Source organism: Canis aureus, chromosome 6, assembly GCF_053574225.1.
Source record: "Canis aureus isolate CA01 chromosome 6, VMU_Caureus_v.1.0, whole genome shotgun sequence".
In the NCBI taxonomy this organism is placed as follows: Eukaryota; Metazoa; Chordata; class Mammalia; order Carnivora; family Canidae; genus Canis; species Canis aureus.
In genome coordinates, this window is record NC_135616.1 from 34,173,943 (window position 1) to 34,193,074 (window position 19,132).

At 34.6% G+C, this 19,132-nt stretch overlaps 1 protein-coding gene and 1 long non-coding RNA gene across 19 annotated transcripts in view; one reads left to right on the plus strand and one right to left on the minus strand.

Moving 5' to 3' along the window:
- The window catches only part of LOC144315690 (uncharacterized), a 317,078-nt gene that overhangs the window by 244,240 nt on the left and 53,706 nt on the right, over positions 1–19,132 (plus strand). The window lies entirely within an intron of this gene.
- Positions 1–19,132, minus strand: part of LOC144315691 (uncharacterized) — a 107,718-nt gene that overhangs the window by 85,201 nt on the left and 3,385 nt on the right. The window contains exons 2-3 of one of the 3 annotated variants that reach the window (XR_013381489.1): positions 16,144–16,574; positions 11,911–11,994 (exon numbers count right to left, since the gene is read on the minus strand). The exons of 1 other annotated variant lie outside the window; for it this stretch is intronic. This is a non-coding gene — a long non-coding RNA (uncharacterized LOC144315691). Of the gene's footprint in view, positions 1–11,910; positions 13,667–16,143; positions 16,575–19,132 lie in introns of those variants that run through there. One more of the 3 variants, XR_013381488.1, reaches the window with a different exon arrangement.

The window sequence follows — 19,132 nt, forward strand, 5'->3', positions numbered from 1 at the left end:
CTCATTACATCACATGCCCTTTAATGTCCATCACCCAATTACTCCATCCTCCCCTCCAGTGACCCTTAGTTTGTTCCCTATGATTAAGAGTCTCTTAAGGTTTGTCTCCCTCTCTGATTTCATACTGTTTTATTTTTTCCTCTCTTCCTCTATTATCCTGTTTTGTTTCTTAAATTCCACATATGAGTGAGATCATATCATAATTGTCTTTCTTTGATTGACTTATTTTGCTCAGCATAATACCCTCTAGTTTCATTCATATCATTGCAAATGGCAAGATTTCATTTTTTTAAATGGTTGAGTAGTATCCCATTGTATATATACCATATTTTCTTTAACTGTTCATCTATGGATAGATGTTTCAGCTCTTTCCATAGTTTGGCTATTGTGGACCTTACCGTATAAACATTGGGGTTCAGGTACCCCCCACTCCATTGGTATCTTTGGGGTAAATACCAGTAGTGCAATTGCTGGTCATAGGGTAGCTCTGTTTTCAACTTTTTGAGAAACCCCCATACTGTTTTCCAGAGTGGCTGTACCAGCTTTCATTCCCACCAACCATATAAGAGGATTCCCCTTCTCCACATCCTCACCAACATCTGTTGTTTCCTGACTTGTTAATTTTTGCCATTATGACTGGTGCGACATGGTATCTCATTGTGATTTTGACTTGTGTCTCCCTGATGCCAAGTGATTTTGAGCATTTTTCATGTATCTTTTGGCCCTTTTTTTTTTTAAAGATTTATTTATTCATGATAGTCACACAAAGAGAGAGAGAGGCAGAGACACAGGCAGAGGGAGAAGCAGGCTCCATGCAGGGAGCCCGACGTGGGATTCGATCCCGGGTCTCCAGGATCACGCCCTGGGCCAAAGGCAGGCGCCAAACCGCTGCGCCACCCAGGGATCCCTCTTTTGGCCCTTTTTATGTCTTCTTTGGAGAAATTTCTGTTCATGTCTTCTGCCCATTTCTTGATTGGATTATTTGTTCTTTGGGCATTGGGTTTGATAAATTCGTTATAGATTATCAATACTAGCCTTTTATCTGATAAGACATTTGCTAATATCTTCTCCCATTCTGTTGGTTGTCTTTGGTTTTGTTGACTGTTTCCTTTGCTGTGCAAAAGTTTTTATCCTGATGAAGTCCCAGTAGTTCATTTTTGCTGTGGTTGCCCTTGCCTCTGGAAACGTGTTTAGCAAGAAGTTGCTGTTGCTGAGGTCACAGAGGTTGCTCCCTATGTTCTCCTCTAGGATTTTGATGTATTCCTGTCTCATATTTAGGTCTTTCATCCATTTGGAATCTATTTTTGTGTATGGTGTAAGGAAGGAAATGGTCTAGTTTCAGTCTTCTACACGTAGCTGTCCAATTTTCCCAGGACCATTTGTTGAAGAGACTATCTTTTTTCCATTGAATATTCTTTCCTGCTTTGTCAAAGATTGACTATAGAGTTGGGGGTCCATTTCTGGGTTTTCTGTTCTGTTTCATTGGTCTCTGCATCTGCTTCTGTACCAGTACCATACTGTCTTGATGATTACAGCTTTGTAATAGAGCTTTAAGTCTGGGGTTGTGATGCCACTGGCTTTGGTTTTCTTTTCCAACTTTCCTTTGGTATATGGGGTCTTTTCCTATTTCATACAAATTTTAGGATTATTTGTTCCAGCTTTGTGAGAAAAGTAGATGATTTTTTGATAAGAATTGCATTGAATGTATGCAATGTCAGCACAGACATTTTCACAATATTTATTCTTCCAATTCATGAGCATGGAATGATTTTCCATTTCTTTGTCTTCCTCAATTTCTTTCATGAGTGTTTTATAGTTTTCTGAGTACAGATCCTTTGTCTTTTTAGTTAGATTTATTCCTAGGTATCTTATGGTGTTTGGTGCAATTATAAATGTGACCAACTCCTTAATTTCTCCTTCTGTTTCATTGTTAGTGTATAGAAATGCAGCTGACTTCTGTACATTGATTTTATATCCTGCCACTTTGCTTAATTCAAGCATACAACTCTTGATTTCAGCTTAGATCATGATCTGAGGGTCATGAGATCGAGCCCCACATCAGACTCTGTGCTCAGTGGGGAATATACTTGAGATTCTCTCTTTTTCACTCTGTCTCTTCCCCTCTTCCCTACCCTTTTACCTCATTCTCTCTCTAAAATAAATAAATCTTTTAAAAAATAAAATAAAATCAACGAGGTAGCATTACACATCCACCAGAATTGCTAAAGCTATAAAGCAACACAAATCCAAATTATGAAGGTAGGAAGGAATTGGGACTCTACTAGTGGTAGAGTTGGGACTCTCAGTGGCAAAACCACTTTGGTAAATAAAGAGTTAGTTGGTTTCCTGAGAAGTTACACCTATCCTGTGATCCAGTAATTCCATTCTCATGTATTTTTCTGCCAGAATTGAAAATGTATATTTGCACAAAGATTTGCTGATGGTTGTTCATAGCAGCTTTATTTATAATGGCCAGAACTTAAAACAACTCAAGTGTCCATCAATAGGGGAATGAATAAACAAATTATAGTATGTTCATACAGGGGAATAATACTCAGCAATAAAAAGAGCCTATTGATTGATGAAACACCATTGACAAATATGCTGAGTGAAAGCAAGCTGGACACAGAATGATACATGCTCTAATAACTCATGTGTATGAAGTATAGAACGGGTAAAGCTAATTTGCAGTGTTAGAATGCTGAGCAGTTTTTGGTGAGCATACTAGGAGGGGAATAAAGGAGCTTTCAAAGGTGGTAGAAATGTTTCATATCATGATAGCAGTGTGAATTATACAGTTGTAAGCATTTATCAAAATTCATTGAATTATACAGTTAAAATCAATGCACCTCACTTTTGTAAATTATACCTCATTTTTAAAAAAACTAATGGAAAAATGATACAAATATTTTCATGAGTGTTAACATTTATTAACAGAATATACATATGTATGTATATGTCTATATGTGTGTGTGTGTATATATATCAGATTTCTGATATATTCCCAAGAAAGTGAAGAAGAAGTTCTATATTTGACAGAAGCCTGTGACAGTACTTTCAGACATAAAGAAGTGCAGGATGCCAAATTTTGTTTATAGAAATTCTTGAGAACCAAGCAGAAGATTTATATTACAATACTCTATCAAAATAAGACCCACAGATGCTTTTTGAACAGGAAGTATCATGTTAAAGCAATGGTTTTAGATAAGTATATGCAGTTGCAAGGGTGTGTGTAGAAACTAGAATTAGGTTGTGGTAGGAAGGGATTGCTGCTCTACAAAACCACAGCACATGGCTGCCTGTAAAGGAAACCAGTTGCTGGACAACTTTGCAGGCTGCAAAGTCAAAGGCCAAGGAAACAGTGCAGTGTATGAGCATCATGGAGCATAAACAAGTCCAAGGACATTCTTTCAGTGAGTGAAGGACTCTATTTATTATTGAAATCTGGAAAAAGGATGGGTAATGGACTAAAGCCAGGGAGTATTCACACGGGAATAGCCAGTCTATATCTTAACAACATAAGCATTGAATTAGCCTGAAGGCACAGAGTCAACACCCAATTACTGAGGAAAGTGCAAAGAGAAGAGACATTGCAGTGCATTGAATGTAAATGCCTAATAAATAGAGATGCCCTTGCCTATTCTAAAGACGCAATTAAGGACCTTCAGTTCCAGTAGCCACATGCTCTGGAATTAAAATGTTGTTTCTTTTTCCCCCCCTACAGATGGTAGATGTTCCTGCGTAAGCTTTATTCTAATACATTTTAGAAAGAGATTCAGGTCACCATTGAATCCATAGACAAGTACGGAGTATGTCTCAATAAAGTTAATTCTATGTGTATATAGGAGGCAGAGGGTTGAGTACAATGATAATAATCAAGATTATCCCTTCCTGAAAATATAGATCTTATATTTCGGTTGAAGTGACAAAACTCAGAGGTAATGTGTTTTTTTAGAAACAAACTTACATAGCCAAATGAGTTTGTCCTCCTAACCATCCCTTTGAAGCTGCATGTCTCTTTCATCATTGGACCATTATTGGACACCTTTAATAATTGTGCTCCCCAGAACCTGTCACTTCTGATGTTACTAAATATCCTGAAGAAAGACAAATCTTGACTCTTTGAAGATGTCTTTGCTTTTTTTTTTTTAAACAATAGATAGTTCCTTCAATATAGACATTTCAGATAAAAAGAAAAGTAATCCCACTATGATTAAAAAAAAAAAGTGAGGGAGAGGGAAAGGTGTTGATAGAAACCGCTTTCCTTGTAGGGAATATGTTCTGGCTCTGAAGAAAAATTCATTTTTTAAAAAGATTGAGGAACTGTGCTATCAACGTCTAGATGTTTCCAAATACCCAGCTGTTTGGCACTCTGCAGTTCCTTCATCAGGTTGATTGAACAGTGAGTGTTTCACTTTACATCTACCTGTTTTCTGCTGTGTAAACACTGCCATTAGCTTTGTTATCATCGCTCCTGTGATCTGACCACGTAAATCAATCCTCACTTGCACAATTCATTAATGTTTTATACTTTTCCAAGGATTCCTTATCTTCTGTGTTAGGACAGCCTTATTAGGTAGGTGTGTCAAGTGTGACTTGACCCACTTTCCAAAGGAGACATGATCAGGGCTTTGATGTCACTGACTGGTCACTTGTGCAGGTTAGGAAAGAGGGAGAGAGGATTGATTTCTACATCTGATTTCTACATCTTCCCCTGGGGCTGTCTTCCAGGGAATGTCATCTTAGGACAGGTCCTGTTCCACACTTGTGCTCCAAGGATTTTTCTCTCTGTGAAAGTTTCATCTCATCCTTTCTGAGAACTGATTTTTCCCTTTGTGTGAGAGAATATTTTCATTTTATAGGCAGATAAATCATTTGAACTTCTTGTTTTCTTATTTCATATTCTGATCTCTTTTTAAGTTGCTTCTGATTTTGTCATGGAATCACAAAATATTGTTCCTTTTGACTTAGATATCTGAGTGAAGCGACACCCACGTTTATTATTCTGCTTAAGGGGAGAATTCCTTCTTGGGGGATGGAGGACAAAGAAAATTTAAGGTTATGTTTTGGAGTTCATTCTCTTGAGTAAAGGAGCACCAAACTCCTTTAAGACTCGTAAGAGTTTTGCAAGGAAAATCATATAATAGTTACCAACCACACCGGTGGCCTCTTGTTACTTCAGGAATAGACAAAAGTCACAGAGGATTGAAGTTGTTAGATCTCTTAGAATGGAACATACATAATTGGAAATATAAACTGAGTGCTTCTGGTGTGCTTCTCCTTCACTCCACCCTTTGACTTTTTGTGTGAGCCCGGTTCCTGTTCTCTACCATAGATTTGTTATAGGCACGGTTTTAAAATTTAATTTTGCTAAACCTGGCACATCCATCTAGTAAATATTCAATTTAGTTCTTGAGAGTATTTTTAGTTAGCCACTGTATTCCTCCTTTAATGTCTAACTCTTTTGCCTAAATTTTCACTTAAACTTTTGCAAATCGCATCCTGTACATCATATAAGCTCTTTAAAAGGCAGCATGACAAAGCTTATTGACAGGGTAAGGGGATTTAGTTCTAATTCATGTCACTAGCTGAATATACACATAAGTTCAATTCCAAAATATACAGAGCTTTCCAAGTAGCAACCTAGTGATATAACATAACACTTCACTACCTTCACCTAACCTTGTAACCTTGAGGTATATACCTCAAGCTGTACTATGAACACAGGAAGTGCTCAGTGATTATACACTGCATCTGATGGACAAAGCTTAAGGGAATAAAATTATTTCAAATAATAGTAAAACAGCTAAGATTTTATGAACACTGACTATGAGAGACTACTGTCCTCATGACAAGCCTACTTTTCCTTTCAAAGATGAAAGTCAACTTGACCAATGTCACTATATTGTTAGGAGGTAACAGTCGTTCAGCTTTATACTCTAAAATACCTTCCTTTGAAGCCTCCCTCTTAGAATAGGGAATGCCAGCAGTACATCTGCTCAGGTTCTTACCTATTTCTAATAGTTTTCCCCCAATATTTTTATGGGAATTCAGAGAGCTTGTCCCTGATGCCCGAGTAATGGATCAGAGACAGAGAATTTGAATATAATTTATGAACTAAAGCAATGTTTTGTTTATCCATTTGAGAATTGTTTGTTAAGTACATACTATATTCCTGGCACATGTAGGTGAGCATTTCTGAAAGGAAAGTGGGTATACAAATTGTCACAATGTAGTGCAGCCTGGGTCACCACAAACCAGAGGGGAACTTCAGTAGAGGATGGAATGAGGTCTGGTGTGTCAAGGAGGCTGTGTCTCTGCACTCAATGTCCTCTTTCATTCCCTTTAGCATTCTTTCCAAACTACTTCTAATTCTCCAAGGTGGCAACCCTGACTCTGCTCTTTTTATTTTCTCACTTTACTGCAAACTTCTACGTCCTCTACTACAAGCATTTCAATCCTCTTCTTTCCCTCTGACTATCACTTTATCACTCCCAGTCATTTCCCATTTGTACTTCCCATTTACTCTTCCACCCTTGCTATGGACTATGGATAATAATAACCTTGTCCATCTCCTCCAGGTCCTCTAGGATTTGGCCTCATAATTATTTCTTCTGATTATTTCCCCTCAGAGTAGAAATATACCCGTATCCCATATGCTTAAAAACAAAAGATATGACAGCAACAACAAAATTTACCTAGCCAGCTGAGGTGTTACTTTAGTCTTTTTCTTTCTTCTCTAATAAGCATACTCAAAGAAGGCCTGTGATGGCTGCTGCCACTTCCCCACCCATTGCACTTTTAAATCAAACTGTACCGAGACTCTTTTCTTATCAGTTCAAATTCAATGTTTTACTCTCAGCCTCCATTCTGTTTTACACTTCATCAACATTTGACTTTGACCCAATTCCTTCTTCCTACTGCCTTCATATTCCTAAAATCCATAAAATTTCTCTCAAGCGGTATTTTCCTGAATATGCTTCTAATATCACTCATCACTCTTTAAATATCATTGTAAATATTTTTCTCTACCCTAAATCAAACATTGATTCAGCTTAGAATGGCCGGTCCTCTTATCTATCTGCTGAAATTCTCTGCATCATTCAAGATCTAAAGTGAGTTTCATCCACTCTGTAAACACCCTGTTTTCTCTTCACCAAAATTTAGTGCTTTCCTCTGTACTTTTATAGCACTTAATAATATCTTTCACCTTCTGACTTCTGTTGTTGTTTCTTAAATTATAACACTTTACAAAAGTAGCGGAAAAAATATATAACAACACTTATGCTCCAACAAACACTAACATTTTTTATATTTGTTTTAGATATATCTTTTAGGAAAAAACATATACATATGACAAAACCCTCCTGCTTTCCCAGAGAAAACCACTGTCCTAAAATGATTCTACTTAAAAGTAATGGACTATGTGTTCTATGTTCTGAATGCTTACACGTATGTCTATATGTGTCTAATAAATATGAGTGTGTGCATATATATTTACGTGTATATATACACCCTTAAATACATAATATTGATGTCTGTGTTTAATTATTTCTACAAAGAGGTTCTGTACTTAGTACTTTGTAAATGGCTTTTTTGTGAAACCTATTTACTAATTTGTATAGGTTGATATGATAAAAGGGATCATTAATTTTAAATCTACATATGAATTCAATCACACCTACCCATTCCTGTATCAGTGGACATTAAAGATTCTTTTTGTTCCATTTTGCTATTACAAACGTTGCTGGGATAAACATTTTGTACTTGTTTCTTTGTGTATATATAGAGATATTTTTGCATATATCTTGAGTGGCCACAAGGCTTTATATACTGATAGGAAGTCATTTGGTTGCTCTCTTCTATTCTTAATGTAGAGTTGATCTTTCTCATTTGAGTTTGTAGACACTTTCCTGGGAGTCATTAAGACAGTTCTTGATAGCTCTTTTCAGATCATCATTAAAAGCAAGTACCTCATGTATGAGACTGTGTCATAACTCTGTACATGAAAGGGGATTGCTGAATCAATATTGAATATTGCCAAAGGGATCTCCAAATAGATTGATCCTATTCAAACTCCCACAAGAAATACATAAACATTCCCTTACTCCAGGTCATTGCCAAGAATTTATATAGTTAGATTTTTAATTGTTTTGCCTGGTGAATAATACAATTTACTAATCTTATTGGTTAGTAAATTACTTAGTAAGAATTTCACGCAGGATAAGTGAAGATTAGCACTTTTGTATATATATTGGCAATAACTATCTACAAATTAAGAATTGTCTATCCAGGGGATTTCTGGGTGGCTCAGCGGTTGAGCATCTGCCTTTAGCCCCAGCAGGGCGTGATCCTGGAGTCCCAGGATAGAGTCCCACATCGGATTCCCGGCATGGAGCCCGCTTCTCCCTCTGCCTATGTCTCTGTCTTTCTCTCTCTCTGTGTCTCTCATGAATAAATAAATAAAATCTTAAAAAAAATTGTCTATCCATAATCTTTGCCAACTTACACTGTGCTATTGTTCACTACTGACTTCCAGAACTCCTGTGTAGAGTCTGTACTAACACTTTGTACCATGTACAAATATGTACTTCCCTCTGCGGTATATCTTTTCACATTGGTATGTTGTCTTCTGTCATAGAAACCATTTTCATTTTAATGCAAATACATCAAAATATTTCTATATGATTAGGCATATGTAAGTAATTGTCTTGAATGTGATCATTCTGAAGATATATGCTTATAAGTTATCTTATGTATTTTCTAAAGTTTTCAATTATTTTACAGTTAGGTTTTTAAGACATCTAGATTTTACTTTGTTAAGGTGTAAATGTATCGATTTGGGTTGGAGATAAAAGAATAGGAAAATAATGATAAATTATACTTTTATTTTATTTTAGTACATATCTCCATGAAGATTTTCCTTAAATAACAATGAGCATGTATTACTTTTATCCTTTTAATAAAAACGAGATTAATATCCAAACATTCATTACTAAAGTCAGCAATATCAAGCACATTAACAATGTTGATTCTTGATACCCTGAAGAGAAGAAAAAAATTAAATACTATTCAAATGTAAGAGTTACAGAACCACTAGAGAAAATTTTAGGGGTAAATTTTATGTGTAATTCCACCAATGGAGAAAAAAAAGATCATCGTATGCTGGTTAGTCTTTTTCAAGTAGCAGTGACAATGAACAGAATAAGTAATTTGTGTCCTTCATGACTGAACTATAAATTTTTTTTCTAAAAACTCTATTCATTTATTGTTTGATGAATGTGAATGTTTTCCAGAAGAGGAGTCCAGGTCAGCTAAGTACTATATCATAGTTTGTTTGTTTTGCATCTACATTTTTTTCTATTCCTTGAGAACCGATGCAGTAGTTTGGGCATTTTTGGAAAAGCCAAAATTCTGAGTGGAGTGACCATACAATGTAGGTGCTCAACAGTTTTTTTAGCTGATTAGAACTAAAATTCTGTGTATCCATAAACAATGGTATATTGAAGCAGGACATTGAGCTATCTCAGGCTAAGGATAAGAAGATTCAACTCTATAAGTAGTGATCTTTCTTTATTGTTTTATAAATTCTTCTTTGTCCTTGTTCACAGTCTTGGAATTTAAATTACCTTCACTGCTTGAACCCCCACAATCCAGCTATATTATCCCTTTCTGGGATACTTCTTACTCACTTAGAAAACAAACATCTACTGCTCCTAATTTTCTGAAACTATATATAGATTCTTGACTTTTTGACCACACTCATTTGCTCCTGAAATAGACCTATAATAGAGTAGCTCCCAATTACATTCTATTATGTACAAAACTGTCTCATTTCTGTGGCTAGTTTTGTCAGGCATGTGTTTACCAATTACTGTACTTTTCAGTGAAAAATAAAGACCTACTGATAAGGACAATAGTCTTTCTGCAATTAAAAAACAATAGCAGCAACAACAAAAAAATGGTAACTGGAAAAGTGTAGTTGTCTGTGGTCTTTGTTCAGGCATTTATCTTCTTACTTGATTTTACATAAGTAAAATGAGAAGGATTGGATTACTTACTCTTCTAGACCATTTCTAGAACTAATATACTGTCACAACTACTCATTTAAGAGCTTGTTTTCATAATTTTCCATGTACTGTATGTTTACTTTGCATTGTTATTGACCTTATCCTTAAAACACTATTTTTCAATTGTTTTCAGTGTAACATACAATTCCTAATTTATTGCAAATATTAGTTGTGTAAGGTCAAATAGATCTTTTGCTTTAGGGTCAAATTAAAGGTCATGCCCCCATGCCAAATTCCTTCATTTCACAAATACCTTCCTATAGGAGGTCGTTTATTCATGGAGATCTGGCCAGTTATTCCAACAGAGAGACAGATAGATCCAAATGAGCTATTTACAATTACACAATCACCAAGAATAAGTTACCTGCTGCACTCTTGCACAATCTTCATATATTCTTTTCTGATTGTTTCCCCAAACTCAATACAAGTTTTCTGTTAAATATAGGCAGCTGGAGTTGAATTGAATATTAATTTATAAACACAAATTATGCAGAAATAGAACTACTATATTTTTATTCTTTGACAAGGTAACTCTTCTGTCTTAGCTACAATACCTTTGAAGGGAAAAAAACAAGGAATTTTTACAGAGTGACATTCCTTCATAAAATACCTCATGATTTCTCATAGTTTTTATACTATGGATGAAATAGGTTTTTTTTAATGTCTTTCTTATGCATTCGGACATACATAAAAATGCATGTTGATTTTAAGTGACATAGAAATAAATTCTTTATTTTAAAGTATAGTATTACAAAAGTTCCACAACATTTGACATAGAAAATATTTAATTTCCTTTGATAAAAGAATACATGCATGAATGAAGAGCTTTAGTATGTTCAAAAGTAGAAAGACTTAAGTATCCTAAAACTCTGTTTTCACTAACTTAATCTGTAACTTTGATACATATCAAAAATAATTGTGAAAGAATAGTTTATGCAGTAAATCAGCTGATTCCAACTATAATATGGAAGATCACAGAGTCTTTCGAAAGCAGGGAAACAAAAAGGGAGGGCTTCCCAAACTGTCAAGAGTTATAATAAAGCTGAATAAGTTATTTGTTATTGACAATAGGAAGCAAAATCAAGAACTGGACAAAGTAGAGGACATAATAGTAGATCCACATAGTATGGATTTTGCATATTTGATAAAATATCAAAATATCTCCTACATCAGTAGGAGAAATTATAATAGACTATTCTGATAAAATAGACTGACCAGTGGGAAAAACACAAGTATATCCTTACCTTATATCATATATACAAGAATAAGTTCCAGATGGATTGATATCTAAACACAAAAATAAAATTTCTTAAAGAAGAAAATATAAAATAACTTTATAACCTCAGATAGGGATTTATGAAAACAAGATGCAAAATATTATATAATATAATGCAAAATTTCACATTTTTATAACATAAAAATATAATTCTTAAGTACAACAAAAGATCATACCTGATTTAAAATGCAAGCTACATGCAAGGGAAATGTATTTACAATGTACTCATATGGCAAAGTATTAGAATCCACAACATATAAAGAGCAACAACTGACCAATTTAAAATATTTAAGCACTGAATAGAAAAAAGAATGATGGAAATTTAAGAGACAATTCAAAGAAAATGTTATTAACAGCCAATAAATGTGAATAAAGATATTCAGCTTCCCTTGTAATCTCTAAATGATTTTAAAACAACAGATACCACTTTATATTCGTTTGTTTGACTAAAATAGGAAGAGGGGAACAGATCATTATTTTAGTCAAACAAAAATAGGAAGAGGGGAACAGATCATTATTAGACAAACACTGCAATAATAACTGTTATAGACAAGATATACTCACTGATAGATGCTAAAAGTAGTTGAAATTTTGAAGAGAAACCAGTTTTGCATAGTCTTAGAGTATTTCCCTCAAAGTGTTTATTAACTACAAAGTGAAAGAGAGTAATTTCACCGTGGAGAATCCCAAACACCACCTTAGCTAAGTGATTAAGGTCAACAACATATGTTGATGTCATAAATCTCTTGATTCCATGCACCATGGAAATGTCATGTCTGTAGCCTTGTTGCACCCCTCACAAAACCTCCACATAATCTCATTTCAATCTGACAGAACATGAGATAAACCCAAATTGAGGGATGTACTACAAAATAACAGATCGGTATTCTTCAGAACTGTCAAGACAAGGAAAGACTGTGGAAATGGTACAGATTGGAAAAGCCTAAGGAAAAATTGCAACTAAATGCAATGTGGGATCTTCAATAGGATCCTAGAACGGAAAAAAAAAAATTAGAGGAAAAACTGGTGAAATTTGAGTTAAAGTCTGACGTTTGGAGAATTGTATTGTGCCAATGTTAGCTTCCTGGTTTTAATAATTGCACCATGGTTATATAAGATGTTAACCTTAAAAGAAGCTAGATGAAAACATATGGAAACTCTCATTTAATATTTTTGCAACTTTTATGTAAGTATAAAATTATTTCAAAATTAAAAGTTAAAAAGAAATAATGAAAGACATGTAGAAAAACAAACTTTCATTAATTGTTGGAGAGTTTCAAGAACAATTTTATAACATATGGTAAAGTTTAATATAAGCATGCTCTTTTCCCCAACACAATATCTTCTAGGCATATACTTTAGGGAATTATTTTCAAATTTTGAGTTGTAATCCATTAATGGGTAATTAAATTGATTTAGTGGTTACTTTAGAATCTTTGAGAATTCAGAACAGAACAATGGGAGAGAATAGAAGAGCAAAGAGAATGTCAAAGCATATTACAGTAACAGAATTGTTTTGTGAATATAAAATTTATGTATGTGTGTACTGTGCCAGCACGTACAACTGGGCACACTTAGAGGAGGCGGGAAGCACCCAAGACTTTTATGTGAGTTGTGTCTCTGTATCTGAGCAGTGGGAAACTTAGCATGCTTGTACACCACACTGTTGTATGTACTGGATTTTGTTGTCAAATATATTATCGAGGATGGGTGTCAACATCAATTGTTTAGAGAAGTTCTCGCACTTTTAAGAAATGGGAGTGAATGGGTGACGGGCACTGGGGGTTATTCTGTATGTTGGTAAATTGAACACCAATAAAAAATAAATTAAAAAAAATAAAAAATAATAAAAAATAAATAAAAGTTTTCACATGTTAAAAAAAAAAGAAATAGGTTAGAATAATTGGAAGGTTTGTTTGTCAGAGTGAAAAATTGGAAACAAATGTGGAGCTAAAGAAAAATGACCAAACTGTACTATGCATATATACAGTATAGAGTATTATATTCCAGGAATTGACAAATCTGTCCTATTGTCTGCTTTTGTAAATTAAGTTTTATTGTAACATGGCCCCCAATTTATTTATGTATTGTCTGTAACTGCTTTTAGTTATAAAAGCACAACTGAGTAGCTGCAACACAAATGCATAACATAGACTGAAATAGTTACTATCTTGCCCTTTACAGAAAAAGTTTGCAGACCCCTGCTACATAAAAAAATTATGAAAGTGGAGCTACATATATCCACATGTAAATGGAAAAAGCAAAATGCCCCATGGAAAACAGTTGCAAAATATTATACTATTTTTAGGACTTTTAAGATATTTGAGATATATTACATATGTAGTTTTATTATATTTATATAATAAATATGTCATATAAATATAATAACTTATAATACATAATAAACATATTATTTATAACACTTATTTGTACAAATACATTTTATATATATACACATATATACATATATACACACAGTTTTTTTGAAAACATGTATAGTTTAATTTTTCTGCATAACAAATGACCACAAACATAGTAGCTCACAGTTCTATATGTTAGAAATATGAGTGCAGAATGACTACATTCTTTGTTCAGGGTCTCACAAGATTGATATCAAGGTATTGTGTGGGGCTCGGGTCTTAACTGAGGTCGGAGGTTCTTTTCCAAGTTCATTCAGATCTGAAGGAAAATTTTAGTTCCTTGTAGTATATAAAGAGACTCCTGTTTTCTTGCCCTATTAGCTGAAGTCCTTACTGCCTGCATTCCTTGTCATATGGCCCCTTCTATTTTCACAGCCAAGGATAGAGAATTCCCTGTCATCATTGTCAAATGACAATTGAATTGTCATTATATTTTGAATGTCTTTCACCAAGAATAATATTTTTAAGAGATCTCTGAATAGATCAGGCTCTTTGCAAATAAACTTCTATTGTTAAGGTCAGCTAACTTGAGATCTTAATTACATCTGCAAAATCCAGTCACAACAGCACCTAAATTAGTGTTTGAATAATCGGAGGAGGTGAATGTACAGCAAATGCTGGAGACCTTGGGAACCATCTTAGAATTCTGCCCATACCATGCAGTAGAATGATAACCAAGTAATAATATTTGCAGGAATATTTACTCCAGGAATAGTTAGAAACAGACATATTTATTTTAAGAGGTAGATGTCTTGAAATATACCAATATTTTTTCCTCAAATACTGTAAAGCAAATATAGCAAATTATTAAAATGAAATTGTGTTATGTACTTAACACATAGATGTCCATTATAGTATTCTTTATCTTCTTTACATATGAATATTCCCAATTAGATAAAAATAAATTTGTCTTCAAGTTTCATTTCAAATCCTTCCTCTTAGCTGAGCATTTTCTTTTTTTCTCTTTCTTTTTTTTTAAGATTTGGTAAATGTTTTTATTTTATTTTATTTTTTTATTGGAGTTCAATTTGCCAACGTATAGCATATCACCCAGTTAGCTGAGCATTTTCAACCTTTTTTTCATTCTTGTTTAACCACAGCCTCTTGGCATTTTCATAACTCTTATCAGAGTTAATACAATCATTTTTGAACGTCAAATGCATGTCATGGACCATTTTATGCCACTTACATATGTTGCCACTAATCAATATATGAAACCTGTAAGAAAGGTATGAATATCTATAGTCCAAAGTTGAAAAACAAGGTGTGACCCACTAGTTGAGTTTCTGATATTCTCACAAGTGGAGAAGTTTGATTGAGTTGAAACACTGAATTTTTCACTTCATCTAATTCATTAATAACAGTGCCTGTGTCTTCCTTGGTACTAAACTAAATTCTTGAAGGCAAAGTGCCTTGGTTTATTTAATTTTCATAACTCATAGCTCCTGAAACAGTAATGCTCATATAATAGGTACTCTTCAAATTAATTACATGCCATAAGAGGGTTCCCAGCATCTGGTAAGAAGGTGCAGTAGAAGACTAAAATTCCTTTGTGAATAAGACAAGTGTATGGGCGGGGGGTGGAAGTGGGTAGGGATTTGATAGAGGATCACATTTTGATGTTGAAAATCAATGATAAAAGTCTATTCTAATTCTGATGCTTGGAATCGTCCCCTCCAAAGATTGGAACATTCCATTACCTTTTAACAATGAGGACTTCTTTTCCATGCCCTGTTCTAGAAGTTCATTAGCTGTAACCTTTTGGTTCTCACATCTCACCACTTTGCTGGAATCTCAAATACTCAATAATCTTAAGAAATAAATGTCAAGGTATTAACCATGCATATTAAAAACAACACTTACAAATTTCACAAAGAATTAGAACGTCATAACAGCACACCAAAAATCTCACTGTGGAAAATGTACTGAGTGTATATTTATATTTATAGATATTTAATCATACTCACTTTTGATGATCCAGACCTGGTTATATAATAGTTACAGATATAATTGGGCTTCGATGTATGTAGGATAAATTATAACATGTGATGAGCTGTTAAAACTCCTACTCTTAAATATGAATTTCTCTCCTAGCTACCAGCAAATTCCTCAAGAGTTACTCCTAGAAGGTATTCTGACTTGCCAGGTGCCTAGGTTTGCCAACTACAAATACTACAAGCTATACTAAAGCATGATATTTCTTATACAGACCTCATTAAATGCTGCAGGCATGATATAAATAGCAAGAATAATGAACCAAAGCTCAAAAGTATGGATTCTGGAAATTTGTACAACAAACTCTGTAACTTTGAACATATGAAATAAGTTATGTAGACCTTGTGTGATTCAATCCTTAAATCAGAATAATATATCTTACCTCATTGTATCAATTAAGTTATATATTCATGCTTCAAAAAATAAGTATGACTGTATAAAGAAGGCAGATTTTTTTTTTGCTCTCTCTCTTTTTTACATAAATTAAGTCTGGAGCTAGGCTTTCCAGGGCCAACATATGGCTTTATGTGTTTTTCAGGGACCTAGGCTTCTTCTGGGCGTAATATGGTCAGTCCATAGTTGTCAGTGTCATTGATTAAGTTCCTGCCTTGACATCTATATTCCAGGTAGCAAAGAAAGGAACAATAAAATGTGCAAAGTAAGCCAGCTATATCTTAATGTGGTTTCTCAGAAGCATCTGCATAATCTTTCTGCCTGTGTTGGCCTAACATTTTACCATGCTATTTGTAAGAGAAGTGAGAAATACAGTATTAGGAGATCACATGTCAAATTCGAAGTCAGGCATTCTATTTTCTAAGGAAGAAAGGGAGAAGACATATTAGTATATGATGAGCAGTTGCAACTACATGAGTTAAATCTAAGGCCTGGGCAGATAGTGAGGTATAACTTCCACATTGTAGAGTTATAATTCCATAAATCTTTGTCTATAAAAGCATGTAAAAAATCCTCACCATATGCACATGCACACATATATTTAACCTGCCTGTCAAATTTATGAATATGAAAATCTAGCATAAAACACAATCTTTTTGATATGCACAGCTTTTTAAAAATAACATTTCCATGAGGCACTAAAGCTTTAATATCTACAACATTCCTAAAAAGGGAAAAAAACATACACATACCACAGAGCTTAGAACCTGCTATCAATTCCATTCACAGTGGCAGAATGGCTCTAATAGCAAAGACATTTATGAGTCATAAATTACCATTTATAAATGCAGTGTTTAGTGTTCATTTCAATGGACGACATATGGTCGCAACATTTCCAAATAGCTTGAACTGATAAATAGGCCACTGAAGTGGTTCAATTTGTTAAAATGCTAACACATTAACTCCTGCAGGAGTCAGGCTGCAGGTTTGCATCTGAAATGCTGAGCACTGACTTTGAGATTGCAAGATGCTACCTTTGGAAACTGGGCAAGGATTTATGAAGTGGGCCTCACAGTCCATTTTTCATCATGATTTATATGATTCCATGTGGAGAGACTTAGTGATCCATCAGGAGAGAACCACACTCATTTCCCTTCAAGTTTCAGAATAAGACTGCCCCAGTGACAACAATGTCCTACTGTTTTAGTTGAGCCATATCTAGTGGACATGATTGGGGGCTAAGGAATTTCCAGATATTTTAGTACAAATTAGTGAAATCCTGGTCTTTCCAAGGGGAGAGAAAAGAACCAGTAGAAAGATATATGACCTACAGTTAGCACATTTTTATTGGAAATTTAGAGGGTCCAGCATGTAAGGAGCTAAGAAGTAAATAGCTGAACAAACTGAAAACAATAAGTAAATTGCTGAACAAACTGGAAAAAAAAAAAAAAGAGAGAGAGAAAAAGACTCCTTTTAGATATGTCAGAGAACGTAGGTCACTGGAGAAACTGCTGAACCCAAAATTGGAGAAATAGACAGGCATATAAAAGAAATTCACAACTTCCCAGAGTGGAGACTTATAACCAATATTTAAGTAAGAAAACCTGAATTGTAATGGCTCAGTGAAGGGTGAATCTGAGCATAATGACCTCTAGGGGGTCCCAATCTAAGGGACTCACTTTTGTGAGTTTTAACTGTCAGCGCATATCAGAGAAAAATCCCCCTTGTACTTCCAGCAGGAGGAGAGAAATGTAACCATTTTGAAATCTGCCAGAGCATTCTGTTCTTAATAAGGCCTGTCCTTAGGAGAAATTCTTATCAGAGCCTAATCTATTGGGGTTTATAAGAGCCTACCCGACCTTATGTAGACCTATGTAGAGATAGAGAATTACCTAACTCCAGCCTGCCGTAGCCTTCTACACAGGAAAGGGAAATATCTCAGCCTCCTCTAGCCTTCCATGTTGGAGAAGGGTGATACCCAATGCTAGCCATCCTGTCCAGCTGAGATTAGCCATCCAGGGCATAAGATCACTAGAAGACTGAGAACTAATTCTACGAACATCCTCTCCCCTCACACCTTACCACTATATTACTAATGACCTATTTACTACAGTTCCATGTACACAATAAACATGTCTGGCTTCTGGCAACAAATCACAAGGCATACTAAAAGGAAAACAACACCAACACAGACTGAAGGGACAGAGAAAACATCGGAACCAGACTGAGACATGGCAGGGCTCTTGATTTATCAGATGAGGATTTTAAAATAAGAATGATTAATAAATGAAGAGCTCTAACAACAACAATAACCCCTGCCAAAACAGACATCATACAAGAATAGATGGATATTGTAAGCAGAGAGGAAATTTCTGAGAAGGAATCAGAAAGAAATGCTCGAGATAAAAAACACTGTAACAAAAATGAAGACTACCTTTGAGGGTTTATCAGTAGACTGGACATGGCTGAGCAAAGATTCTCTGAGCTTAAGGATATGTCAACAGGAATTTCTAAAGTTGTAAAGCAAACAAAAATGAGTGAAAAAAATAGACCAAGAATATTAAGAAATGTGGGACAACTATAAAAAAATGTTAACAGATGCATAATGGGAATATCAGAGGCAGAAGAAAGAAATGAACAGAAGAAGCATTTGAAACAGTGACAATGAATTTCTTCAAAATAATGTTGAGTATCAAACTGCAAAGATAGGAGGAGAACACAAACAAAAAAACTATAGCTAGTCATATCATATTTAGACTCCAGAACATCAAAGATGAATTCTAACAATAGAGCATCAAAATGCATGAGGCAAAAACTAATATTTCTACAGGGGAAATGGTTGAGTTCACTATTGTAGTGGGGACTTCAAAACTCCTCTATCAGAGTCAACAGATTGAAGAGGCAGAAAATTGGTAAGGAAATAGGAATCAGTATCACCATCAATCAAAGGTATATATTCTATATCCTTAGATTGATTA